Here is a 27,241-nt window from a genome sequence, read left to right as displayed (position 1 = left end):
TAATAATTCATTATGCTATATATACATTTGTCTCCTGCAGCTTTCTGTATCTGTTTTGAATACAATTAAAAAGCAAGACAAAAACACTGAAATGCTGTCCTGACTGTCAGCATATTCTGGTCAAGCAACCCTTTCATCTGAATTAACAGAGGAGAGTTCGGAAGTGAGGTGGCCGGAAGCTGGGCCTGCCTCACCTCTCCCTCTTGGAGTCCTTTTGCAAAGCCCCGTGCTGCCACGTGTCTCCTCCCTGCCTTTGAAGCCCAGGTTCTGCACACAGCCCGCCCACAGGGACATGCTCACAGAGCTACAACAGCTGAGCTCTGCCTGGGGTCACAGAGGGAAACAGGTCTGGGCAACATGACAGCCAGATTCCCACTCACATGAGTGCAGATAATAAGCCTTTGTTGTCAGCTGTCAAATTTCATCTTCTGGTTCCCAAATTCTCTAATGTGAATTCTGCTAAAATCCTTGTGTCACCGTAATGTGCCATCACAGGGTCAGGATGGCAACAGCTTTCTGTCAGTCTACGCAATGGGTATCCCAGCGCAGAGTCCCTGCCAAGCAACAGCGTGCCCGGGAGGCTGCTTGGGGGTTGTGGTTAAGAGTACAGCTCTGGTTCAGGCTGCCTGGCTTCAAATCTGGGCTCTGCCCCCTGACCTGGGGTAACAGCTGATGGTCTCGGGGTCTCTGTCTCCCCACATGTAAAGGGAGGCTTGTAAGTATTTATTTCCTAGGGTTATTATGGGGCCTCAAGCTGAAATTTGTCAAGTCTTCAAAAAGAAAGCCTGCCTCAGGGTAGGGAATCGGTACTTATTATTATTATTGTTATTATTCCATTTAAAGGATGCAGCCCCAGGCTCACAATACCAGAGAGGGAAAACAGAGAGGAGAGAAAGTTCTCCCCCAAACTTTCCTTACGTCCTGGGGGTGGGAGAGCTTGTGAAGTTTTGCTGCCTCCATACCTGTCCATCTGACTGCTTGCTTGACACCCCAAACTCAAGAGGACTAAACCCCAATTCACGCGCTTCCCCTCCCCCTCCCTCCAACCCTGATGCTCTTCTGGTGCTTTCTCTCTCTCTGGGATTTCCCTGGCGGTCCAGTTGTTAGGACTCGGTGCTTTCATTGGCAGCATGGCAAAAAAAAAAAGGAAGGGAGGGAGGGAGGGAGGGAGGAAGGAAGGGAAGAAAAAAAAGGAAAAAGAAGGAAAAGAAAAGAAAAGGGAGATTGTTTCCCCCATTTACATGCTGTGGCCCAAGGGAGCCTTCTAAGGCACTTGGGGTCCTCCATACAGGAGCCGCACGGCTCTCCCCACCCGCTCCCCTCCCCTTCACCCTCCCTGCCTGCTCCTCAGGCCAGCGGGGGTGGACCTGGACCAGGACTGTTCCCTTGAACTGAGGCAGCCATGGAAACCTGGCCCTCTGGCCCCACTGAGCCAAATCCTCCGCTGCAGGTCTCCACGCCCATTCCTAAGGAGCCGCCGAGTCTTCCCCCGCGGCTGGAACAGTTCTTAAAGACATGTAGCCCATCATCTGAGGCATCTCCTCCACTCACCGGACTCCGAGGCTAGCGCAGAGGGTCACTGCACAGTCGCTTATCCACTGAGTGCTTATTGAGCACCCGCTCTGGACCTGCCACTGAGCAAGACGGTTGGGCCACCTCAGTGAACAAACACAGTAGACACAGCCCAACAGCCATTCTCCCCGTCCTCCTTGCTAACAAAACCAGTTTTGTTCAAACCCCCTTGGAGTATTTCCTAATCACTCAAAACCCATCATGGTACTTTATGCCCCTTGTCAATGCTTGATTTAACAATGGGCATTTCTAGCCAATGGAACTTAAGGGGACAGCTACGGGGGAGCTGCTGGAAAGGTTTTCCTCACTCTCCTCAAAGGAAGATAAGGAAGAAATACCTATGTTGGCTGATGCCTGGAGCTAGGGTAGCCATCCTATGGCCTGGAGGGAAATAGGTGACACTCTGAGAAGGGCAGAGCTGAAAGATAGAAAGAACCTAAAGAACCTAGATCCTTGATGACACTGTTGGGCTTCTGAATTCACCACCCTGGATCTGCCCTGCCCCTGGTTTTCTTGTGGATTGCAGTGATAAAGGCCCTCATTGTTACTATTTGTTTTTTGAGGTATAATTGGCATATAACATTATATTATTTTCAGGAGAACAACGTAATGATTCAGTATTTGTATACACTGTGAAATGATCATAATAAGTCTAGTCAACATCTGTCACCTATACATAGTTACAAAACTTTTTCTTCTGATAAGAACTTTTTTTTTTTAATTTATTTATTTTTGGCTGTGTTGGGTCTTCGTTTCTGTGCGAGGGCCTTCACCAGTTGTGGTGAGCGGGGGCCACTCTTCATCGCGGTGCGCGGGCCTCTCACTATCGCAGCCTCTCTTGTTGCGGAGCACAGGCTCCAGACGCACAGGCTCAGTAGTTGTGGCTCACGGGCCCAGGTGCTCCGCAGCATGTGGGATCTTCCCAGACCAGGGTTCGAACCCGTGTCCCCTGCATTGGCAGGCAGATTCTCAACCACTGCGCCACCAGGGGAGCCCTGATGAGAACTTTTAAGATTTACTTTCTTGGGCTTCCCTGGTGGCGCAGTGGTTGAGAGTCTGCCTGCCGATGCAGGGGACACGGGTTCGTGCCCCGATCTGGGAAGATCCCACATGCCGCAGAGCGGCTGGGCCCATGAGCCATGGCCACTGAGCCTGCGCGTCCAGAGCCTTTGTACCCTTTGACCTCCTTCACCATTTCACCCTACCCCTACCAGTCCCCCTTCCCCATCTCTAGCAACCACCAATCTGTTCTCTATATCTATGAGATTGAGGTCTTGGGGTTTTTTTAGATTCCACAGATAAGAGATCATACGGTATTTGTATTTCTCTGTCTTATTTCACTTAGCATAATGCCCTCAAAGTCCATGCATGTGGTCACAAATGGCAAGTTTTCATTCTATTTTATAGCTGAATAATATTCCATTGTATATACATACCACATCTTCTTTGTCCATTCATCCTTTGATGGACACAGGTTGTTTCCATATCTTGGCTATTTTAAATAATGCTGCAAGGAACATGGGGGTGCATTTATCTTTTCGAGTTAGTGTTTTCGTTTTCTTCAGATAAATATCCAAATATGGAATTGCAGAATCATGCAGTAGTTCTATTTTATTTTTTTTTGAGGAAACTCCATACTGTTTTCCATAGTGGGCGTACTATAAGCCCTCATTGTTTAAGCTGATCCTGGATGAGTTTTCTGTTACATGTAGCCAAAAGCCACCTAGAAGGGTGAGGCAGGCAGTTAACACTTCCGAGCAATTGCCGGATACCAGGCACCAAATCCCAAACCTTAAGTCTTTCTCAGGACCCCCACTTCCATCCTATGAGTTGGAAATGATTATGCCTATTTTACAGCTGAGGAAGCTGAGACCTAGAGATGGTGAGGAAATTCTCTGTCATACACTGAGTGACTGGTAGAGTTGGAACCAAAACCCAAGTAGTCTTCAGCTCTCTTTCCACTACACCGACAGTGGGGATGGGTCTGAACATCACGTTCATAAGAGCTCTCCATCACAAGGACAAGGGATGTGATCCAGGCCAGCCTAAGCTTCAGAGCACATGTACTGGTTTTCATCTCTCTCTATCTCATCTTTGCTTCTCTCTGACACCATGCCCTCAGACCAGCTGCATCACTAGGCTAGAATCACAGCCTTCAGCAGCCTTAGTCTCATATCCCATCAGTCAAGGGCCAAAAAGGACAAGGGTCACATTTTCCCCAGCCTGAGTTTTATTGGCCAAACTTGGGCCACATGCCCCCGCTTGGGCTACTCACTGTGTAAGTCTGAACGCTGGTGCCACCTCCTGGTTCTGTGGCTTGGATGACCCAACTTCTCTATGCCTCAGTTTGCCCATCCTAAAATGAGGAAAATAATAGTACTTTCTTCACTGGGCTGCTGTGAGGATCATTCATCCATCCAAAAAATACTTAATGCATGCCAACTACATGCCAGGCAGTGTGTTAGGTGCCGGAGCCACAGGAGGGGGCAAAGAGACCCCTCCCTGCCCTCATGAAGTGTATAGTCTAGCAGGAAAGACAGATATGAAACAAACAAACGTGTGAATGAACATCTCTATTACGATGTGAAGTCTTGTATAAGAATAGACAAGAATAGAGCTCTGTGGGAGAGAAAGAAAGGGGACCTAGCTCCAATGAAACGAGGAACATTTACAGAGCCGGGCACTGGGCATGGTGTGGAGTAACCATTCAGTCCACACTGAATATAGGGACATATATATATATATACACATATGTGTGTGTGTGTGTGTGTGTGTGTGTGTGTGTGTATGGTTTTGTTTTTGTTTTTTTTTTTTGGTTGCGTCAGGTCTTAGTTGCGACACGTAGCATCTTCGTTGAGGCATGAGGGATCTTTTTCGTTGCGGCACCCGGGCTTCTCTCTAGTTGTGGCGCACAGGCTCCAGGGCACGTGGGCTCTGTAGTTCGCAGCACGCAGCCTCTCTAGTTGAGGTGCACGAGCTCAGCACTTGCCCTGCGACATGTGGACCTTAGTTCCCTGACCAGGGATCAAACCCACGTCCCCTGCATTGTAAGGCAGATTCTTTACCACTGGACCACCAGGGAAGTCCCCGGTGATGTTATATAGGTTTTTGCTCGGCATCTTCCCAACCATCTGGCCTCCCCACAGCGACTTCCCACGAGGAGAAGAGCTGGTGACTTGCTGCCCTGCTCTCCATCTCTGCGACCAATTACGAGCCTCCTGTGGGACGGAGAGAAAGTATGACACACGTGCTGGGACAGCAGAAGTGCGGCAGGTCCCAGGGCAACCCGTTCCTGATGGGCAACACAAACCCAGCTCTCGCCATCTCTGCTCATCGAGAATGGCAGCCCCTTCCGGCTCCAGCTGAGGTCCCAACCAGGAGGCCTGCAGAGGCCCAAGTGGCTTCTCAGGCTCCAGGGTCTCCCAAGCTCCTTCCACTGGCCCCAAGTCAAGCCCTAAATGAAGGAGTGCTGCAGAGAGATTTCCTGCGTAACAAGCCAACTTTCCACTCACCAGGGCCAGGCCCTGCTATCTCCACAGCTCCTGGCCAGAGGGATGAGGGCCCTGCCCTGCCCCAAGCCACGGGGCTGTATCATCGTTTCCTGGTGACCGCCTCTGGAGGGACCATTTGCAAAACTCTTAGTGACCCAAGATGTGTCTGTGGAACACACTGTATCGCCACCAGGCCCCTCTGGGGCTCTCTTCCCATCCCTCCTGTACAGATGTGCTGTTTCTTTAGGGAAGAAGGGCTGAGAGCTGCTGGGTTGGATTAATTGCCGCAAACACTGACTCTGTTCCTGCACCCCCATTGCCACCACCCTGATCTCAGCTCAAGGCCTCATGATCCTATTCAGGACCCCAGTGTTAGCCCATCCAGTCTGCCAGCCCCCTGGCTCTCCTTTCCCACCATGGACGGCCAAAAGGGCTGCCTGGAGCACACGTCACTCCTCCACTTGCCACCTTCGATGGCGCCTGGATCTGAACAATCCAAACCGGTCCCCTTGATGTAGCCGGCAGGCCCCTGTGCTCTGGCCCCCACCTTACATTTCCAGCTGTGCCTTCTCAGCAAGCCAAATGTATCATGCAGGCTTTGCCCAGAATGTCATACACTCTTTTCATCCAAGGTTTTCCCAATATGTGCCCTCCTTGTGCATTAATTTACTCATTAAATAATGAATGCCTACTACGTGCCAGCCCCTGTGCTTGGCTCTGGGATGTGATGGTGAGCCACACAGCCACTCCCCAGGAGTTCACGGTCCAGTGAGGGAGGCAGACATCACTGAAAAACCAAGAATCACCAGAGTTTATAATAATCACCCAGAGTAGTGAGAGCTGTGAAGGAACCATGTGGATGCTGAGGGATTAACAGAGAAGTGTGACGCTGCTGGGAGTCCAAGAAGGTGTCCCTGAGACGACGCTCACCCTGACACTGGATAAAGAGCAGCTGCCATGTGGACAAGGGCTTGGGGGAGGGGAGAGCTTCCAGACAAAGGCCCTGAGGCCAGAGGGACCTGCAGGCTCTGGGATCTGAGAGCCTAGGTGGCAGGTGGGCAGAGAGCGCCGAGATGGGCTGGAGAAAGAAGTGGTTACAGCCAGCCAGCCAAGAGATTGCCCTTGACCCAGAGGGCCTGGGGGAGCCCTGAGGGCTTCGAGGAACTCAAACAAGGCTCGAGCCCTCTGGACCAGGAGGGGTAAGAATGAAAACAGAAAAGCCCAGTGAGATATGATACAGGCTGGACTGACATTGCCACAGCAGAAATGCTGGGTCAAAGGGGACTTTATTTTTTAACTTTGTATTATGGAAAAATTTTCTAATATATAAATGTGGAGATAACAGTATAATGAACTGCCCTGAACCCCTCATCCAGCCGCTTCAGCAATAATCAACCCAAGCTTGCTTCAGCTACACCCACCCACGCCGCTCACCTCCACTGGATTATACTGAAGCAAAACCCAGATGCCGTATATTTCACCCACAAATATTTCAGTATGTATCTCTACAAAAAAAGGACTCTTTTAAATCATAACCACATCATCACATCTAAAAAAAATTAATGATAATACAAAGGGAAAATTTTAAGGCTTGATACTTATTGCCAAACTACCATTCAGAAAAAAAGTCATCCCCCCCATCTCCTTGCACTTTTGCCAGCACTGGGTGTTAGAAGAAAGCGATTTCCACACGTGGTTCATCCTAAAACCTGAGAGCTAAACCTCCAGATTCATTTCATGAAAGGAGGAAGCTACATTAACAAGTCTGTGGAAATCTAATGCACACAGCCAGCTGATAGCCACGTGTGGACAGCAAGCAGGGGTTCTCAGGACAAGAGGTGGTTCATCCCCACGGTCCCTGCTGGCTTCCCAGGGCAGGTCTGGTGCACAGCCTTCCTCTCCCACATTTGCCAAAGTGGTCCTGAGCCAATGCAGCAGATTGAGAAAGGGCTTCCTTAGAAGTGAGAGAGGGACTTCCCTGGTGGCGCACTGGTTGAGAATCTGCCTGCCAATGCAGGGAACAAGGGTTCGAGCCCTGGTCCGGGAAGATCCCACATGCTGCGGAGCAACTAAGCCCGTGCACCACAACTACTGAGCCTGCGCTCTAGAGCCCACGAGCCACAACTACTGAGCCCACGTGCCACAAGTACTGAGCCCATGCACCGCAACTACTGAAGTCTGCGTGCCTAGAGCCCGTGCTCCACAACAAGAGAAGCCACCGCAATAAGCCCGTGCACTGCAACGAAGAGTAGCCCCCGCTCGCCACAACTAGAGAAAGCCTGCGCGCAGCAACGAAGACCCAACACAGCCAAAAAAAAAAAAAAGAAGTAAGAGATTCCAGAAATGGTCAGGTCTGCCCACCGACACCTCCACCCAAGGTTTTCCTATTTGAGCTGAAACCCAGGGACTCCCTGTCTTGCCCGTCCTCAGGTTTGTTCTCCCCCCTCACAGTGAATCATTGGCCTCACGTTCACTCAAATATACAAAATATACAACCTGCACAGATGGATTTCCAGGTTCTATCTTCTGCAGTGCAATGGCAGCATGCACAATTCCAGAACTCTCTGCCTAGTTCCCTGAGCTGCCTGAGCCCTGGCGTTATCCAGTCAGGGTGGACCTCCTAGTACAGCCATCTATCCTCAGCCCCCGATAGAGGCAGCTTTCCTTCTTCCATGCTCTCCATCTATTTACTGAGCCCTGCTATGTTCCAGGCATTGCGCCAAGCCTGGGAGATGCAAAGGCCCTTCGCGGAAGGGGCTCACCATCTCCGAGAGAGACAGTCATATAAACACGGTGCAATTTGATCAGAGAGAGAGATGCATTCAAGGTGCTGTGGGAGTTCAGCCGTGGAGCAAAGAGCTCTGTCTGTGAGAAGAAGGCTTCTTGGGGAACGTATCTTTTAGGGTCTTGAATGACACTGGGGAAAGTTCCATGGGGGAACTTGCCCCATGGATCCAAAGCGAATTAATGCTCTTTGGACACGAGCAGCAGAACTAAATTACGAACGCAGAACATTGTATTTCTTTGATCCTGCAATTCCACTTCTATAATTTACCTAATAGATTTACTCACATGTGAAATGACATATGTTCAAGGCAACTTAATACAGCATTGTTTGCAAAGCAAAAGATTAGAAATAATCTAAATATCCATCAGTGTGAAGATTCATTTCCTATAGCTGCTGTAACAAAATCTACAAACTTGGTGGCTTAACTCAACAGAAATTTATTCTCCCATAGTTCTGGAGGCCAGAAGCCTGAAATTAATATCGCTGGACTGAAATCAACGCAATGGCAGGATTGTGATCCCTCCAGAGACTCTAAGAGAGAATTCTTTCCTCTCCTCTTCCAACATCTGGTGGGGTTGCTGCTGGCGTCCCTTGGTTTGTGGCCACATCACTCTGCCTCTGTGATCACCTGCCTCCTCTTCTTGGTGTCAAATCTTCAATCTCCCTCTTTACAAGGACACATGTGATCGCATTTAGGGTCCACACAGATAAGCCAGGACACTCTCCCCATCCAAGAGCCTTAATTTAATCACATCGGCAAAGTTCTTTTTTGCCATAAAAGTAATATTCACAGGTTCTAGGGCTTAGGATGTGGCTACCTTCTTGGGGGCCATTATTCAGCCAACCACCAGATGCACCCACACAATGGAATATTGTGCAGACACTAAGAAGAACGAGGCATCTCTCTGTGTACTAATGTGAAATGGACTCCAAGGTATATTTAAAAAAATTAAAATTTATATAATTTAAATATATAAAGTTTAAATAATTTTTTAAAAATTAAGTGAGAAAAGCAATGAATTCAAGGATTGTGAGTAGCTCAAAGAATCAAGAAAAGAAAAGCAAGTACAGAATAGTTTGTATGGTGCACTACCAACCTATATAAAAACTACGCTATGTGTGTGTGTGTTTGTGTATCATCTCCAGAAGCACACACAATACATTGATAATAATGGATACTGCTGCAGGAGGGAATGGGGAAGTGGGGGAACAAATGCAGGGCGAAGATTTTTCTCTGAATATCTTTTTTTTTTAAAACCAGCCTTATTTTTTTTTTTTTTTTTTTTTGCGGTACGCAGACCTCTCACTCTTGTGGCCTCTCCCCCGTTGCGGAGCACAGGACGCGCAGGCTCAGCGGCCATGGCTCACGGGCCCAGCCGCTCCGCGGCATGTGGGATCTTCCCAGACCGGGGCTCGAACCCATGTCCCCTGCATCTGCAGGCGGACTCTCAACCACTGCGCCACCAGGGAAGCCCGTAAACCAGCCTTATTGAGATATAATTTACGTACCATACAATCCACCCATTTAAAGTGTACAATTCAGTGGCTTTTTAGTATATTTGCAGAATTGCACAACCATTACCACACTCAATTTTAGAACATTTTCATCACCCCAGAAAGAAACCCCTGACTCATTAGCACTCACTGCCCATTTCCCCCCACGCCCTGCCTCCAGCCCTAGGAAACACTAATCTACTTTCTGTGGATTCTCTTGATTATAGATTTACCTCTTCTAGACCTTTTATATAAGTTGAAGCATATAGACAAAGTCCCAAGAGTCACTGTATCCATGTCCGGCCAACAGTCACAGTTTCCATCCCTGAAAGGGTTAGACTACTTCTCAAATTCAATGCCAGTCCCCCTTGAGTACATTTGTAAAGTGAACTTACAATAATATCCATATATAAAATAAGAAGAAAAGAGGAGAACAAAGAAATTAGTTAATACACTAACAAACACACAGAGCAAGTAAAGGAAAAAAATGTGCATGGCTGCTACATAGAGTCCCCAGTCTGCAGCTGGTCGCAAGCCCATAGTTGATATTCATAAATTCCTTCTTCCTTTACTCATTCATTTAGGTTCCCTTCACTGCCTACCAATACCTCAGCTGATCAGGGTCCTTTACTTGGCGGAGTGACCCAAACCTTCATTGCTGAAAGATCTGAATCCTCAGTGGCCCCATCTTTTGTTGGTTGCTATAGTTTTCCATTAACTTCTACAATTTATGTGGAAGTACTAAGAGGTGCCCCAAAGTTGCAGATATAGTTGTTCTGCCCCGTTGCATAGCAGCACCCAATTTTTCCAATTTTTTGGTTTGAGGAGCCCAAAATGGCCAAGTGGCAGACTCAGTTCAATGGAATCATTGTGGTGTCCCCTGATGGAAGCACTCTGCCATCAGAACTAAGGCCTTCAAACCAGCAGAACTCAAAGTTACACAGACAGGGGGAAACAATTCTGCAGGTAAGTTATTAGATGTAACAGTGAGAGGAGACCCTCCCATTTCCACCCCTTGACTACTGCGGAGAAACAGCCACAGATTCAAAGCACATAGTGCATCCCGTAAGACAGAACCCCAACTTTTCAGGCCAGCTGGTAACATAACCGAGTCTTCAGTAGGCCATCCCATAGTTCCATCAGGCCAACTGCTTCTGGGTTGGCATGTGGTGGGACTAGTGAATTCTTATGTGTATGAATCTGTTGCTGCACTTACATTGCTCTGAAATGTGTTCCCTGGTCAGAAGCAATACTATGTAGAAAGAATACCAGGACAGTGAATGAAGTTTGCTGTGAGCACACAGATGGTTGGGTTGGCAGACGCATTTCAGGAAGAGGTAGCAAATCCATATCCAGAATAAGTGTCTATTCCAATGAGGACCAAATTGATGCCCCGCCATGATGGAAGAGGTCCAGTATAATCAATCTGCCACCAGACGGCTGGCTGACTGATTCCCTCACCTCCAGGAATGGTAAGCTTCTAAAATGTCTGGAGGGCATTTCTTTCCTTTTTTTCCTCATTCACTCAACAATTTTCTGAGCCCCCCTGGGCCCAGCCTGGAAGTGGCACTGCAGGGGCTGGGCTCTTGGCCACTGTGTCAAGCTCAGGTTTTTTTTTTTCTCATGTACAAAGGGATATGAGAAACAGTATGGCTGCAACTGCCACGTCTCAAACAGAATGGCACAGCGAAAAGAGCACTGAACAGGGAGTCCAGAGCACCTGACTTCCAGTTCTAGGTTGGCCATCAACACCCATGGGATGTGAATTGCAGCAAGTTGCCTCACTATGCTCAGTTTCCCCATACTTGAAACAGAACAAAAGCCCCAGGATAGCAGGTACCACTGGTAGACCAAGGGTGTGATGGTTGGACCAGCTCCCCTTGGATGCAGGCCACAAGGGAGTCAGTTGTCCACAGAAGATTTTTTAAATTGTCAACTATGGGGAAGGGGGAAGGGTAAGCTGGGCCGAAGTGAGAGAGTGGCATGGAATATATACACTACCAAATGTAAAATAGATGGCTAGTGGGAAGCAGCTGCATCACACAGGGAGATCAGCTCTGTGCTTTGTGACCACCTAGAGGGGTGGGATAGGGAGGGTGAGAGGGAGGGGAGATGCAAGAGGGAGGGGATATGGGGATATATGTATACATATAGCTGATTCACTTTGTTATACAGCAGAAACTAACACAACAATGTAAAGCAATTATACTCCAATAAAGATGTTTTAAAAAATTATCAACTAATAGTTGATCTGCTTTTTATTATCACCATATACCTGCAGTTCTAAAGAATGTCAATGAGAAAATACTCACCAAAAATGCCTTTCGTTTGCCTAAGTTCTAAACAATTGCTACCATTACTATTGTTTTACTAACATGTATAAGCTTTATATTAGCATGCTTTTACTACTTATCCTTTAATAAACATATTTTACATGGATATTAACTTGGAGAACTCCCAATTATTCAATTGCCCCAGACACACATGGACCCAGCTACATGTGTTTATTTCTAGAGTAAGTTTATAATGGAATCTTTTCAGCTTACTTCTGGCTAAAATTTAAACAAATAAATTAAAGACGGAGATTGAAGAGTGGTTCCCACCCACCTGATCGCTAACTCCTAAGGCATTAACTGGGGGGAAGGTCACCTGCGCCATCTGGTGGCCGAAATGGTGATTACAGGCACATGTACCTGGACGGTCTTATCCCCGAAGGCAGCTCAGGGGAGTAGTGTAGTGAGATGTGGTGGCTATTGAGCTCTTGAAATGTGGCTTATCAAAATTGAGATGTGCTGTAGATGTATATAACATACTAGATCTTGAAGACTGAATGCAAAAACACGTAAAATATTTCACAATTGTTTATAATGATTAAATATTGGTTTTATATTTATTGCATGTTGAAATGATAGTATTGGCGCAGGGAAAGCAGCAGGGAGGTTTAATTAGACAAGCCAGGCCCAGGGCTGATTGCATCCCAGGTCTGTCTAGACAACAATGAGCATGTCCCTTCACTTCCCAGGGCCTTATCACATTTAATCATCAAAATCCTGGGATTTTGATGATTAAATGTGATAAGGCATATAAAACTCCTCAGGTGCAGTGGGTGCTCAATAGAAGTTGGTTTCCTTCCTCTCAGAGCTGATCAAAGTGCCAGGAAAACTAGAGGAGGTGGCCTCCCCTGAGCACCAACAGAGGCTCTTGATTTGCTTCTCTTTTCCCACATTATTGCTAAGTTGCAGGTGCCTTAGCTGAGTAATCAGGCTCCCTAACTGTGGAGGACCAGCTCCAGCTGTGGCCCTCCTGGGCGGCCCCCAACCCTTGGCACCAACTAGGCACTCTGCACCCTTCCAGGCAAGACCGAGTCTGCCTTTCTGCCTGGGTGTCTCGCTCTCCACACACCTACTCCTCCCCTTCCCGCAGTGAGCTGCCCCTCCCCTCCAGCCCCTGCATTCCACACCCACGACTGGTGGGTCACAAAGTGCTCACTCATTGCCACCTCTACATCAGCGGTTCTCAGTGTTGTCCCTGGTCCGGCAGCATCAGCATCACCCGGGAACTTGTTAGAAATGTAAACAGACCAACTGAATCAGAAACTCCAGGGGAAAAGCCAGCAATGCTGCAACACATCCTCCAAGTGATTCTGATGGTCAAGTTCAGAGCCACTGCTCTACAAAACCCCGCTCAGCCACCAGGCCTGTTCTCAGCTCCTATGTCAGGTCTCACCTTCTCCCCTGCCACCCACTCCATCCTGTGACCCCCATTCTATTGTGGAGAAATTCTCCCGATACTTGAAACTACCCTATTCTCTTCCCCTTCACCACCTTGCCCACAGTAATGCTGACCAAACCTCAGTCATAGCAAACCTCTGTATTTCTGTCACATAGGCAGGCCACTTTTCTATTTCTTACTCAACAGTTTTAAATTTGACACTAGTTCAAATATACACTTTAGGGACTTCTCTGGTGGTGCAGTGGATGGGACTCAGTGCTCCCAATGCAGGGGGCCCAGGTTCAATCCCTGGTCAGGGAACTAGATCCCACATGCATGCCATAACTAAGAGTTCACAGGCCACAACTAAGGAGCCCTGGAGCCACAACTAAGGAGCCTTCCTGTGGCAGCTAAGACCCGGCACAACCAAAAGTAAATAAATAAACAAATATACAGTTTAGCCTGGCCCTAAAGAATCTATAAATTCAGACAGAATACAAGTTATATTTTTCTGTTGCACATTAAAATAAACACTATAAAATTTGGAGAGTTCATCCAAAGTACCACCTAAAAGTCGTTTTGGGGAAATAGTGCCTTAAGTGTGGCCTGGCTCTCCCAAAACACACTCTACCCACCCTGCCCATCCCCCAGAGCCTCAATTTCTCCTTTGCCTCTCATCTAACGCCACACTTCCATCAGTACTACCTTCCTGGACCACTTAGTCCCACCCTTTCATCCACCCACCCATGACTCTGACATCCCTGAGGACTCCCCATGAAACATCACCAGCCCAATAAATACATACGGGATGACTGAACTCTGGGCCACCAAGATGTCCACGTCTGCTCCACAGCACCCCAGACCCCCATCCTCACATACTCTGCTCTATGCAGTACCTCCAGGAAGTGTCCCTGGGCCTCCCTGCCCCAGTCTTTTCACCTTCTCTCTAAGAGCTAAACCCTTAAATCATTAGTACACAGTTAAAAATAATTTCCTTCATGCCCCTCAAAATCTAGTCCAGGCTGATCTGGACTAGACACACGCACACACACAGATTTTCTATTAGGGTATAATATACATCGAGGAAAGCACACATAAGTGTACAGTTCAATGAATTTTCACAAACTGAACACACCTCTGTAACCAGCACCTGAGAACTTCCTCTTTCCCACTTGCCATTAATTACTGCCCACCGTCCACTCCCACCCAAGAGTGAGCACTCTATCTTCTAGTAGCATAGATTCATTTTGCTCATTTTTGTATTTATATATATGAAATCATATGGTATGCACTTTTATGTCTGGTCTTCAGCCATATTGTTATACGTAATTATAGATCATTTGTTCTCATGGCTGTGTAGTATTCAAAATTCCACTGTATTACTTTCCTATTCCTGCTGTAGCAAATTACCACAAATTTAGTGGCTTAAAACAACACAGACTTATTATCTTACGGTTCTGGTGGTCAGAGGTCAGAAATGGGTCTCCTTGGGCTAAAATCAAGGTGTCAGCAGGGCTACATTCTTTCTGGAGGCTTGAGGGAAGAATCTATTTCCTTGCCTTTTCCAGCTTCTAGAGGCCACCCATATTCCTTGGCTCATGGCCCCTTCCATCTTCAAAGCCAGCAATGACTGGTTGACTCTTTCTCATATCACATCACCCCAACTCTGATCCTTCTGCCTCCCTTTTCCACATTTTAGGAATCTTATGACACTTGGCCCACCCTAGTAATCCAGGATAATCTCTTTAAGGTCAGCTGATTAAGCCCTTAATCCATCTGCAACCTTAATTCCGCCTTGCTATGTAGGATAACATATTCACAGGATGTGAACATCTGGGCGGTGGCCTTATTCCACCTGTCACATCCACCACGCATCTGTCCATTGTACTGTTGATGAGCATTTGGGTCCTTCCAGTACGAGACTGTTGGTGAGCATATTTCTGTTGGGTTTAGACATATCAGTGGAATAACTTACTTACAGGCTAGGTGGCCAGCTTTAGCAGACACTGCCGATTTTTCCCAAAGTGGCTGAACAAATATAACACTCCCACCAGCTACATATGCATTCTACTTGTGCTCTGTGTTGCAACACTTGCTATTTTCCATGGCTCTCACAGACACCAGATGCTTCCTTGCCCCTCTGCCTTTCTTCGTGTCTGCAGGGCCCAAAATGTTTCACCTCCAACCATCCATGCATTTCCACTGCTGTTTCCAGGAAGCAAAACATTGTTGGAGAAAATCAGGCCATCTTCTGACCCAAATTACAAATTTGTGTGGCTACCTGTGGGCACTTATGGCCATTCAACAAGCCTATTACTTATAGAATCTTATGATGACAGCAACTTCAGGGGCCACGTATACTCCATCCTCTCACTCAGAGCAGTTATATCACATGCACCATGATTGGTCTCTCATGTGCCCTCCAGAAAAGCTTCCCCAAATCTCTCAGCTGGACTCTGTGCCCCGCTCTCTGCTTCGACAGCACTCAGCTCTACCTTGCCACCTCCCACATCACATTAGAATCCACTGTCTCTCCCAGTGCACTGTGTCACAGGGGCAGAACCCAGATGATTGGACACAGCTCCTGCCCTTGCATCTATCGCTCAAGGCAGGAAAGCTCAAGTTCTCCTGTGTTCCTTAGTGACAGGCACCACCACTCTCAGCACATTTTCATGCAGGAAGGAACCAAACAGCGTCTCCAACAGATGATCTTTCTATTATTGGACAGGTCTGATCCAGTTCAGCACATTTACTAAGAGCCTCCACGGTGCCAGGTGTTGTATGAGGCATTGTAGAAACAATATGAAGAACAGCTCCTGCCTTCAAGGAACTCAGGTCTCCAAAAGCCTCACTCTTCTCATTTCCTGCCATGGGCCCCAGAAACAAGGGTCCTCCCTCCTCCACCTCAAAAGAGATACAGTCAGCCAGGGAGTGAAAGGAGGCAGAGCCAACACACTAACTATAATTTAGGAGATGGGATTAGTGACAAAAATAATCTCCAGTGATAGAAATGAGATGGTAGCCTGGGGCAGGCACAGGGTGACTGACTGTAAAATGGAACAAGAGAACTATCTGGAGTGATGGGGATGTCATACCTCTTAATTGGGGCGTGAGCTACAGGGATGTATACATCTGTCGAAACTTATCAAACAGTACACTTAGTAGAGTTGATTTTAAAAGAGAGATGGTTTCAAGTCTCCGCACTGCCTCTCACTGCCACTCACTGGATGGATCATCTCAGTCCCAAGTCACCGTCTTTCCAAATCTCTGTTTCTGTCTGTAAAACGTCGTTTGTGAGCTAGTTCGATGATTTTCAGGACTGATTTTTAAAAATCTTACTCTAAGCCAGAGACAAGGGAGCTCCCTGGCTGAAGCGGGCGTGGGGAACCTAGTGTCCTCAGACCCCCTTCCCTCCTCACAAGGACCCTGAGGGGGCACCATTACTGCTAAGTCCCAAACAGATCTGACTGGCTCTGATTCTATGTCTGTCTCTGCTTCAGACTAAATATATCCCCTTTTCCTCCAAACCAGATGGTTTCCAGATTCCTCTGGAAAGAGCAGACTTGGGAGAGGGAAGCAGAGACCAAGAAGAGGACTATCCTCTCCTCTCCACTCTCCTCCTCTTTCCTGGTTCATTCAACGCAATACACACAGCAAGTGTTCAAGAAGTGGCTGCAGTACAAGACCCCTCATTAATGGTCAAGTTCAGCTACATTCAAGGACTTCATAAAGCCTGGATTACTGGGGCATGAGGTTTCCACTAAATCCCAGGGGCTTTTCATCAGGGAGAGGCAGAAGGCTCTGGCCCTGGGCCTCCCAAGCTGAACAAAATGACTAATGGGTCCTTATGCCCAGGACAGTGGGTCATGGAGGAGGGAGGTTACATTTTTAATGTCTTCTCTCCTTTTCTGATTAGCACAGCTTCCCTTTCTGCTTTCAGTAGTTCTCTGCATCTAGGAATAGAAAAAGCCTTTTTTTTTTCTTTTCATTAGACCTTGTCAGTTTTATTCCAGTGGGTTTTTTAAAAAATGAAATAACTTTACTGAGATATAATTCATATACCATACAATTAACCCATTAAAAATGTACAATTAGGGCTTCCCTGGTGGCGCAGTGGTTGAGAGTCCATCTGCCAATGCAGGGGACACGGGTTCGTGCCCCGGTCCGGGAAGATCCCACATGCCGCGGAGCGGCTGGGCCCGTGAGCCATGGCCGCTGAGCCTGCACGCCTGGAGCCTGTGCTCCGCAATGGGAGAGGTCACAACAGTGAGAGGCCCGCATACCGCAAAAAAAAAAAAAAAAAAAAAAAGTACAATTAAATTTTTTTAATATATTCAGAGTTGTGCAACCATCACCACGATTGATCTTAGAACATTTCATCATGCGCAAACGAAACTCCATGCTCATTAGCAGTTATTCCTCATTTCCTCCCAACCACCCCAGCCCTTGGCAACCAATCATGAATCCACTTTCTGTCTCTATGGATATGCCTATGTTGGATATTTCGTAACAATGGAATCATACAATATGTGATCTTTTGTGTCTGGCTTCTTTCATTTAGCATGTCTTCAAGATTCATCCATGTCATACAGTATATCAGTACTTTATTCCTTTCCATTGCTGAATAATAGTCCATTGCATGGCTATACCACATTTTGTTTATTCATTTGTTGATGGACATTTGGGTTGGATCCACTTTTTGGCTACGATGCATAATGCTGCTTTGAAGGTTTGTGCGCAAGTTTTTGTGTAGACATGTTTTCATTTCTCTGGGGTATATATCTAGGAGTGGGGTTGATGCATTATATGGTAGCCTTATATTTAACCTTTTTTTTAAAAAAAAAAAGCCTTCTTAATACCCACAAATTTCAGTTTCCACACTTCATAGCTACATTTTCATCCATATGAAAATACAGGACACACACACTACCTACAGTGAATTCATTAACTTAAAAAATATTTTGATGGATCACAACATGAACAAACACTAAACGGCAGCACCCTCTGGGAGAGAGGCAATGCTTGGCATACACCCTGACAAAGTCCCCTTGCAGGAACCCCACTGCCCCCAGGGCGGCAGCCCACTGGTACACACCTGTGAGCTGGATCACACTGAGGATTCCCAAAGCCAGCCATGAATGGCAGGAGCCAATCCCAGAGAAGCCAAAGGATAAACCTGTCACTGCTTTTCCTCTGTCCTCCCCTCTCCTCTCCAGGGCAGTCTCAGGACTAAAAGAAAAGAGAAGATGTGGCCACAGAAGTTGATGGAGTTGAGGAATAGGTTCTGGGGGAGAAAGGACAGACTAGGATTAGAGCCCCAGGGGGTGTGGAAAATAGTAATAAAAGTCATACATGTAATTTAATATTTTCTAGCAGCCACATTAAAAAGATAAAATTAATTTTAATGGTATAATTTTATTAACCCAATATATTCAAAATGTGAAGAAGTAATCAATATAAAAATTATTGAGACATTTTTATATTTTCCTTTTCTTAGGAAGTCTTTGAAATCTGAGTGCATTTCACACTGAGAGAACATCTCAGTTTAGAATGGCCACATTTAAAGTACTCAAAATCCACATGTGGCCAGAGGCTACCATATTGGGCAGTGCATATGGGAGAGCAAAGAAATGAGGAGACTCTCCCTGAGTAGTGCCCAGCAGTCGGGGGGTGCAGGGAAGTGTGTTTCAGTGGACGCCCACCCTCCTGTGTCTGGACACCATTCCTGGAAGGCACACAGCTGCTGTCATCCCAGAGTCAGCACTGAGCAGCTCTGGAGAACATCCTGTGCAGAACTGGGACCCAGCCAGAAGCAGCACAGCAGTGTGCAGATGCCACGTGGGGCTCATGGACCAGATCCCAACCATGGAGGACTTGCATTTGGCTCCCATGTGTTTTTAAATCTCTTGAGTGGTTGTCGTTTTCATGACTTTACATTTCCTTCCTGGCTCCTGTAGACATTGGGGTATGTAACCCCTGCATAAGACCACGGTTCCTGAAGTCAGGCAGCCCTGCATGTTAACTTTGACTCTACCACGTTTTAGTTGACAACAGATACATTAAACTCTTCATATGTGTCTTTTACTATAAAATTGGAGGTAAGAATACTTCAGAGATGTATGATTTTAATGAGACAAGGAATTAATTGGCTAGTACAAAGGCTGGTGCATAATAAGCACTCAATAAATTGTGGCATTCATTTCTCATTCACAGACATGAATTCCTTAGAGTCCATACTATACTCCTCTTCCAGTATTGGAAAACTGGGAAGTACATGCACAGGAGGAGTTCTTAAAAGCAGCCCCCACTTCTATACAATGACATTGAGGAATGGCTTCTGTGCTCACAATTTTAAGGCAGTCTGTTTCCCTTCTCTGTTGCCCACCAGTATGGCTCTATTGAATTAAGCATTCCTCAGTACCGAGGCATTGAAAAGACTGATTTCCAGGAATAAAAGGGGAAAGCTAACAATGACACCAAGGGCCCCTCCTGCTAACCTCCATGCTGGTTCCAAGGTCGAAGTCTCTGGGGATCTGGGCATTGGATGCTGCAGATAAAGGGTAAGATATTAATGAACAACTTGGCCATTGTTCAACCCTAATTTTTGCTTTCTCTTTTTGCTTTTTATGGGGAAACTAAGAGGCTGGGACTTAAAAGAAGCATCTAAACAAGCTTGATGGTCCCATCATGACCCTCTAGCCTGGAGCTCAGGCTTCTTCACCATTCCTACCCGCCCCATGCAGTGTGCTTCTAATTCAGGAATGTAAGTGGCAGCAAAAGTGGGCAGCCCGCCACAGGGCACAAAAGCCCTGGAAGGGGGGAAACTAAGGAAGATTCTTTCTTCCCAGTTCTCTCTTTCCCATCACCCCTTCCCACTGTTTTTTTTTGTTTGTTTTTGTTTTTTTGCCACACCACGCGGCACGTGCGATCTTAGTTGCTCAACGAGGGATCAAACCCACGCCCCCTGCGTTGGAATGGCAGAGTCTTAACCACTGGACTGCCAGGGAAGTGTCCCACTTCCCACTGTTTAATGCACATCTGCTTCTTCATTCCTTTCTGTGATTCATTATTAATGATTATGTGCTCAGCACTGTACCAGGCATTTTGATCCTCTTCCTGTTTTCCAGAATAACTCCTGTCCCTCCACCCCTTTTTCTTTTGCATTACTCTTGTTTCCCGTGTACTATCTCTAAGAGTCACTCCACATTTCACTCTAAAAGAACAGAACTGGCTCCTTCTTCTATAGTAAATAATACAAGTTGGTCCTCAGGGGATGAGGAGAAAAGGGACAGTTTGAGCAGCACCTAGGGAGCTAACACAGCTCAAGAGGAGCACATGGGCAGGTAACGGAGCAAAGACAGCAGCAGAGTTCTTATTTCTATTCCGAATTTAAGTAATTCCTTTGTTATCAAAAATAACTATGTCAGCATCAATAAGCTGCTGATTATAAAATGTATCCTTGGCAGAGAGAGAAAGAATTAACATTGAATGGATACTTGCCATCTGCCAGGCACTGTGTAAGGCTAGTGGTTCTCAGTATTTAGTGGTCAAGGACTCCTCTGGGATTCTTGTGGAAGCTCTGAAATCTCTCCCTTAGAAAAATTCAAACATACACAAAATTTTACATAGAATTACAGGAGCAAAAGATTCCTGAAGCACAATCACAGACTCCAGATTAAAACCTTTCACGCTAAGTCCTTACCTCTGAGAGCATGGCATCATTGAGACGACATTGTTATCCCCACCTTACAGAGGAGGGAACATGCCCAAGCCCATATACCTAAGTGGCAGAAACAACATTTCAACCAGAGTTGTCTAAACACTACAACTTGCTGGCCTAGATGAAAATGTCACTTGGTTTTTACTGTTACTATAAATATCACTCCTTATTTTTAAACGAGGAAATAAAGATTATGTGTGAAACTAAAATCTGTGCAAAGCATTCTAGACTCAGCCAAGGGAAATCAGGAAGCTCAAAATTCCCGGAGGTTCCAATCCCATTTCCTATCAGCCAAAAGCCCTACTCCCCCTGAACCCACCCACCCAGCTGGAAAACAAACCAAAGACACACTTTTCTTAGATTTCATATTCCTCAGAACAAGAGGCAACCTCTATCATAATAGCTCAATTAAACTCAAAAAAAATTTTTTAAGAGGCAACCTCTCTTTAAAATAATCCATTAAGGACTTCCCTGGTGGCTCAGTGGTTAAGAATCCGCCTGCCAAGGCAGGGGACACGGGTTCGAGCCCTGGTCCCGGAAGATCCCACATGCCGCGGAACAACTAAGCCTGTGTGCCACAACTACTGAGCCTGCGTTCTAGAGCCCACGAGCCACAACTACTGAAGCCTGCGCACCTAGAGCCCATGCTCCACAACAAGAGAAGCCACCGCAATGAGATGCCCACGCATTGCAACGTAGAGTAGCCCCCGCTCGCCACAGCTAGAAAAGCCCACACGCAGCAACAAAGACCGAACGCAGCCAAAACTAAATAAAATAAAATAACTTTATTAAAAAATAATAATAATCCATCAGTCAAATGTGAATTAAGAGACCAGTCAAAGCCTATAGATATGAAACAAAAGAAATTTAATTTCAGAATATTACATGAATATAAAAGAAAAACAACGCATATGTTTCTTTACAGTTACATATATATATAAATATATATATATGATATAGTTGAATAAGAATGAAAAATAAAAAATGGTTAGACAGTTAAGAAACCTTGTTTCTCTTGTTGAGCAAGCTTGGGGATAGCGAAAAGGCAATCCTTGCTATGAAGAAAGGACCCTGGGGCAGGAGTGTTTTTCCCAACCAGTTCTGCTGGTCCCCAAACATGTCCGGGGGAGTGCTCAATGGCTCTTTAGCACCTGCTGTGGCCACGCACACTCCAGTTTCCATGGTAACCCAAGCACTCAGGCTATTAAGTACTTACTCCACCTCCTTGCTAGCCCACGCATCCACTCTCCACCTGTGGAAGGAGTTCAGCATTACCTGTCTAGGAAAGCCAGCTCTCCTATAGTGAGTTTTAGATTGGATTAATTACTACTGGTCTGAAAAGCTTGTGCATCTTAGAAACCCAAATCTTCCCCAAATTCTAGAGCAATCCTGCCAATTGCTAGTATCCAGTTTGGATCAAGGTCCTGTCTTCAGTACCAAGGCTTCCAGATGCAGGAGGGCAGGGATGAGGCTCTCTCCTGGGGAAAGGAGTTCTACTTAGAAAACACTTCAGAACGAGAGCCATCAGTTTCAAGCATCTGTGCGAGGCCCTGTATGAAGGAAGCAGACAAAGTCCAGAGAAGTCATTCCCAAGGTGGCTTCCCCAGTTATGCATGGCCACACAGCTAGTCACTCTGGGACCACAGGTTCTCCTAGAAGGCAGTGTTTTAAACCGTATCCTAACACAGGTTTCTGTGAGAAAAGCTGAACAGAAACACTGCTGTTCCAGAGGAGAGAATGGCCCTGCTCTGACACTCTGGAACCACTGGCTTTCTTACAAGCCAGCAAAACAGCCACCTCTGGAACACCCAGTGGTCAACAGTTAACCCTATACTACTCCATTTCCCAAGGGTACCCCCTCGTCATTCCTAACTCTGGAAAGACATTCAGGGTAACGAGCTTGTGGAGGATCAACTGCGGTTTCAGTTATGATCAGATACCACCTCCTTTAATATGTTTTGGCACTCAGGTACAATCAGTATCACCTAATCCTCTATTCACTGCTGCAATGGAGTCTTTCAAACCAGATTCATTGGTCCCAGTGCAAAAGTCAACCATTGTAAAAGGTTAGAAACTCCAGTGCCCATGTTTTTCACTGATTCAACCAGTATAGCTCGCCCAGTACAGATGTGAATCAAGGAAGTGGTCTGCATTTTTTATGCTTGAGCCCTCTGGCATAAATACACTGCCCCACAGTGGTATCACATCAAAACCCATTGCAACTGACCCCAGAAAGAAATGAAATTTTAAAAGCAACAAGAGGCATTTCCAAAGAGATTGTTCCAACACAAAAAATAAACATAGAAAACAGAGTTTTAAAATATTATAGATTTTAAAAATTGTTAAATACTGGCTCAAAAATATCTGCCCACCAAGTCAGAAGGGCAACAGTACCCTTCTGGAGCAAATGCTAAAGGGTTTTTGTTTTTGCAAAGATTCCGCAGGATTAAAATAGTTACATATTATAAGGCAGAAGGTTACTCTGTTTATTTCTCAAATTTGGATTCCAACTAGTTCACAGCTTCTGTTAAAAAAGAAAAAAGAAGGAAAAGACCTATCATACCCTTACAGCAAGGGAAATCATATTTAATAAATACTTTAATGAAACACACATACCCAAATACCCAAATAAACTGCCCAAGCGGGCAAGCTATATAAAAGCATGTGACAGACATCTCTCACCACCCCAGCCCTGGAACACGAACCTGGATTACCAGTTGCATTCAACCAAAGAAAGTCTCCTAAATCTCAGCTACCTCCCTTAAACAGAACCACAGAACAAACTCAATGACAAGGAGGTATCAGGTCACTGCTCTGCTCTCTCCACCTATGCCAGACCATGTTTAACAGACCACACCACTACGGAATGAGACACTTAGACAAATAAAGAAAGCAAGTATCAAGTTAAGGGAGAACACACTTTAGCCTAGGGGCTTCCCTGATGGCGCAGTGGTTGAGAGTCCGCCTGCTGATGCAGGGGACACAGGTTTGTGCCCCGGTCGGGGAAGATCCCACATGCCACAGAGCGGCTGGGCCCGTGAGCCATGGCCGCTGAGCCTGCGTGTCCGGAGCCTGTGCGCCGCAACAGGAGAGGCCACAACAGTGAGAGGCCCGCGTACCGCAAAAAAAAAAGAAGAAGAACCCTACACAAATGAACTTGCTAATAAGTATTTTTAAGAATTATATAAAACTGCTCTAGAGAAAGGGGCTTCTGAGCAGTTTTATACTCCTAACCATCTATTGTTCACAATCTATCAAGTTGGACAGCCAAATTTTACATTTTTCTCTACTACTGCTGTTACAGCAGCAGAAGAAACAGAAAATACGGAAGCCAGGACTGACATCTGGATGCAAAACCAAACTGTGCTCCCCAGACTCATCTTTTGTTTCAGCAACAACACAGCATTTCAACTGTTTAAAAATAGGTCAGCAAGTCATGGTTTGCTGGGCAACTGCCCCCCCACTGAGGCCTGACTCAGTTCTGGCACACAGGGTGAGAAAGGTTACACACCTAACAGAGCAGGCACAGACTAACATTCCCACCTGCCCTGCTGCTCTCTGGGCAGTGAGTTCTCACACTAAATCAGAGCCATGCCACTGCTCACCTCAAACACATGTGAACATCCCAACACGGTCAAAGCTCCAGCCCATCTCCAAACTACTCCCTATGCCCATCTTGACAAGGAGAGGGGTGGGCCAGCAGCCACCCTTGAACATGGGTGATAAACCACAACTGCTTCCAAATAAGACCATTGTCTACTTTAAATCTCTCAGCCCTGTGGAGACTGATGCTCACTTCCTCCCTCTGACTCCAGCTGGCTCTCAGGAGACGGTCCAGCCTGCACACCTGATCCCTTAGAAGGATGCAATATAATCCCACCCATCAAGAGTTGTCCTGGCCATAAAGCCAGCCCCATCCTAGTCCCTCTCCAGAGCTTCCACTACATACAGGAGTTTCAGCAAGTCTCAAGTAAGCTGTTGGTGATATTCCTTGAGCCCCAGTGATTTGTCACAGAAGTACTGGCACCACACTGGCACCAGAGCTGTTTTAGGCGAGAGGAAACTGAATGAAGGAAAGGAGTTCAGCAACCACACAACTATTTTTTTTGCGGTACGCGGGCCTCTCACTGTCATGGCCTTTCCCAATGCGGAGCACAGGCTCTGGACGCGCAGGCTCAGCGGCCATGGCTCACGGGCCCAGCCACTCTGCGGCATGTGGGATCTTCCTGGACCGGGGCACGAACCCGCGTCCCCTGCATCGGCAAGCGGACTCTCAACCACTGCGCCACCGGGGAAGCCCCACACAACTATTTTGACATCACTGAGGAAAGGGGAAGAGAGGAAAGGAGAGAGAATGGAGGGAGGGAAGAAGGGCCACAGTTTAATATTATTTGTTTAAATATTGTATCATTCTGAATTCTCCTTTTTTGATACTGCAGGCCAAATACCTACAATCTCAGGCCCAAGAAATAATAAAAGAATTTCCAGGAAAGCTATAAATTCTTTGGACAAAAATAGGTATTGAGGAGTAAAGCCTCATAAGTTAAAGAGCTTTCCCAAAGCTTAAGGTGAAAAAGAGAGGAAAGACATCTGGCTTAGAGCCCATTTTGATTTTTTACCTTTTAAAATACACAAACAACAAATAAACAAGAAACAATAACCAAAACATCTCCCAAAACTATCAAAATAGAGAAAAGCCCAAGCTATCAGTTAAAAATAACATCAATCCACCAGGATTGACAGCACTTTTTAAAAAAATCACTGGCAATTGAGCACAGATTTCAAATATTTTAAAAATAGAATCTGCCTAAACAAATACATGGAATGAGCACAGGAGTCTGCCTGGTTCTACTCATTTACTGTGCTGTCTACGCCGATTTGGCTGGTTAGTGGTTTCCCCATAACGTTTTTTTTAAAGAGAGAGAGAGAGTCGCTAGCACTGGTTCAGCAGGCAGAGTCTGTAGATGTCACCCACTGAGTGGGGCTAGAGGCGTCAGTCAAGTCACAGGATTAGTTGGCTTTCACAATTCAACATGCAGCAAGCAAGCTGCAAGTCCAAGCTTCTCTGTGAGTGGTAATGGCACCTGGCCCACAAAAGAGAAAATTCTGGGTGGACAACAGGAAACCTCTGGATCCTTCAGAGGAATCCTAGGCTGAAAGAGAAAAAGGAGCATTAAACACATTTATAAATATTTATTTCTGCAAACATTCCACCCAAAAGCTAGAGAAATCTATACTTATTATTTTCTAAACTGAGGGAGAATTGTTTACTCTCTACCAAGTACACATCACTTTGTCCTCCTGCTCTAATCTCAGTTCATTAAATCATCTTAATGGCAGTAACAGCTACCTGTACTAAGTGCATATTTTGTGCTAGGTGTTGCTCTGAGTTCTTTATGTATATTGCCTCATTTACCCTCACAACAACCTGTGCATGAGGTAATGCTCTTGCTATTTTACAGGTGAAGAATGTGAAGCCTACACAAATAAACTTGCCCTAAGATATACAGCTATTAAGGCTGGGAACTGAGGTTAAGAATCCGCCTGCCAGTGCAGGGGACACGGGTTCGAGCCGTGGTCCGGTAAGATCCCACATACCGCGGAGCAACTAAGCCTGTGCACCACAACTACTAAGCCTGCGCTCTAGAGCCCACAAGCCACAACTACTGAGCCCACGTGCCACAAGTACTGAAGCCCGCGGGCCTAGAGCCCGTGCTCTGCAACAAGAGAAGCCACTATGATGAGAAGCCCGTGCACCGCAATGAAGAATAGCCCTGGCTCACCACTAGAGAAAGCCCGCGCACAGCAACGAAGATCCAACACAGCCAAAAATAAAAACAAATAAATTAATTAATTTAAAAAAAAATTTTTTAATTAAAAAAAAAGGCTAGGAACTGAATCCAAGCTTAACTGAATGCAAAGCTCATGTTCTTACCACCACTACACCTCTCACCAGCGAATGTTTACTAAATGCCTACTAGATGCAAGGCAGTCATTACTGGGGGGAAGAGAAGAAGACGGGGGCCACGAATATATTAAGTCTGGCCTTTGTCTTCCAGAAGAGAAACTAGCTACAGCGATAAGACAATACATGTGAAGCAAATATCTATGATAAATCACATTAAATGTCAACATTTTAGTAATGTCAATAAGAGTTCAAAGGAAAAGCTATATCTGTCTGGGTTAGCCAAAGAAGGTTTTGAAGACGAGGTAGGGTTTAGGCTGGGCTTTGAACAATGGGTAAGATTCTGACTGCTGAAAATAATGCCCATTAATAAGTAGGTGCTGAATCAGCAGTTCTCATCAGGGAGTGATTTTGCCCCCTCCCATGAAGGGGACATTTGGAAATGTCTGGAGGCATTTTTGGTTGTCACAATTGGGGGAAGGGTGCTACTGGCATCTAGTGGGTAGAGACCAGGGATGCTAAATATCATACAATGCACAGGACAGCTCCCCACAACAAAG

At 46.2% G+C, this 27,241-nt stretch overlaps 1 protein-coding gene and 1 long non-coding RNA gene across 4 annotated transcripts in view; both read right to left on the bottom strand.

Moving 5' to 3' along the window:
• Positions 1-3,014: 3,014 nt before the first annotated feature.
• On the bottom strand, positions 3,015-21,064 carry LOC109550649 (uncharacterized). The gene is made up of 5 exons (XR_012326958.1): positions 20,557-21,064; positions 19,554-19,603; positions 18,152-18,340; positions 3,848-3,928; positions 3,015-3,295 (listed from the first exon to the last, which is right to left on the bottom strand). It is a non-coding gene; the product is annotated as an uncharacterized lncRNA (long non-coding RNA).
• Positions 21,065-21,622: 558 nt separating this feature from the next.
• The window catches only part of ARHGAP19 (Rho GTPase activating protein 19), a 58,002-nt gene continuing 52,383 nt past the window's right edge, over positions 21,623-27,241 (bottom strand). For all 3 annotated transcript variants that reach the window (XM_019939731.3, XM_019939732.3, XM_073794123.1), the window contains exon 13: positions 21,623-25,929. The gene's annotated coding sequence lies outside the window, so the exon portion shown is untranslated. The remainder of the gene's footprint in view (positions 25,930-27,241) is intronic.

The sequence above is a fragment of the Tursiops truncatus genome, chromosome 16 (genome assembly GCF_011762595.2).
Source record: "Tursiops truncatus isolate mTurTru1 chromosome 16, mTurTru1.mat.Y, whole genome shotgun sequence".
Classification (NCBI taxonomy): domain Eukaryota; kingdom Metazoa; phylum Chordata; class Mammalia; order Artiodactyla; family Delphinidae; genus Tursiops; species Tursiops truncatus.
The sequence above is the reverse complement of the archived record's forward strand: the minus strand, read 5'-3'. Positions and strand labels throughout refer to the sequence as shown.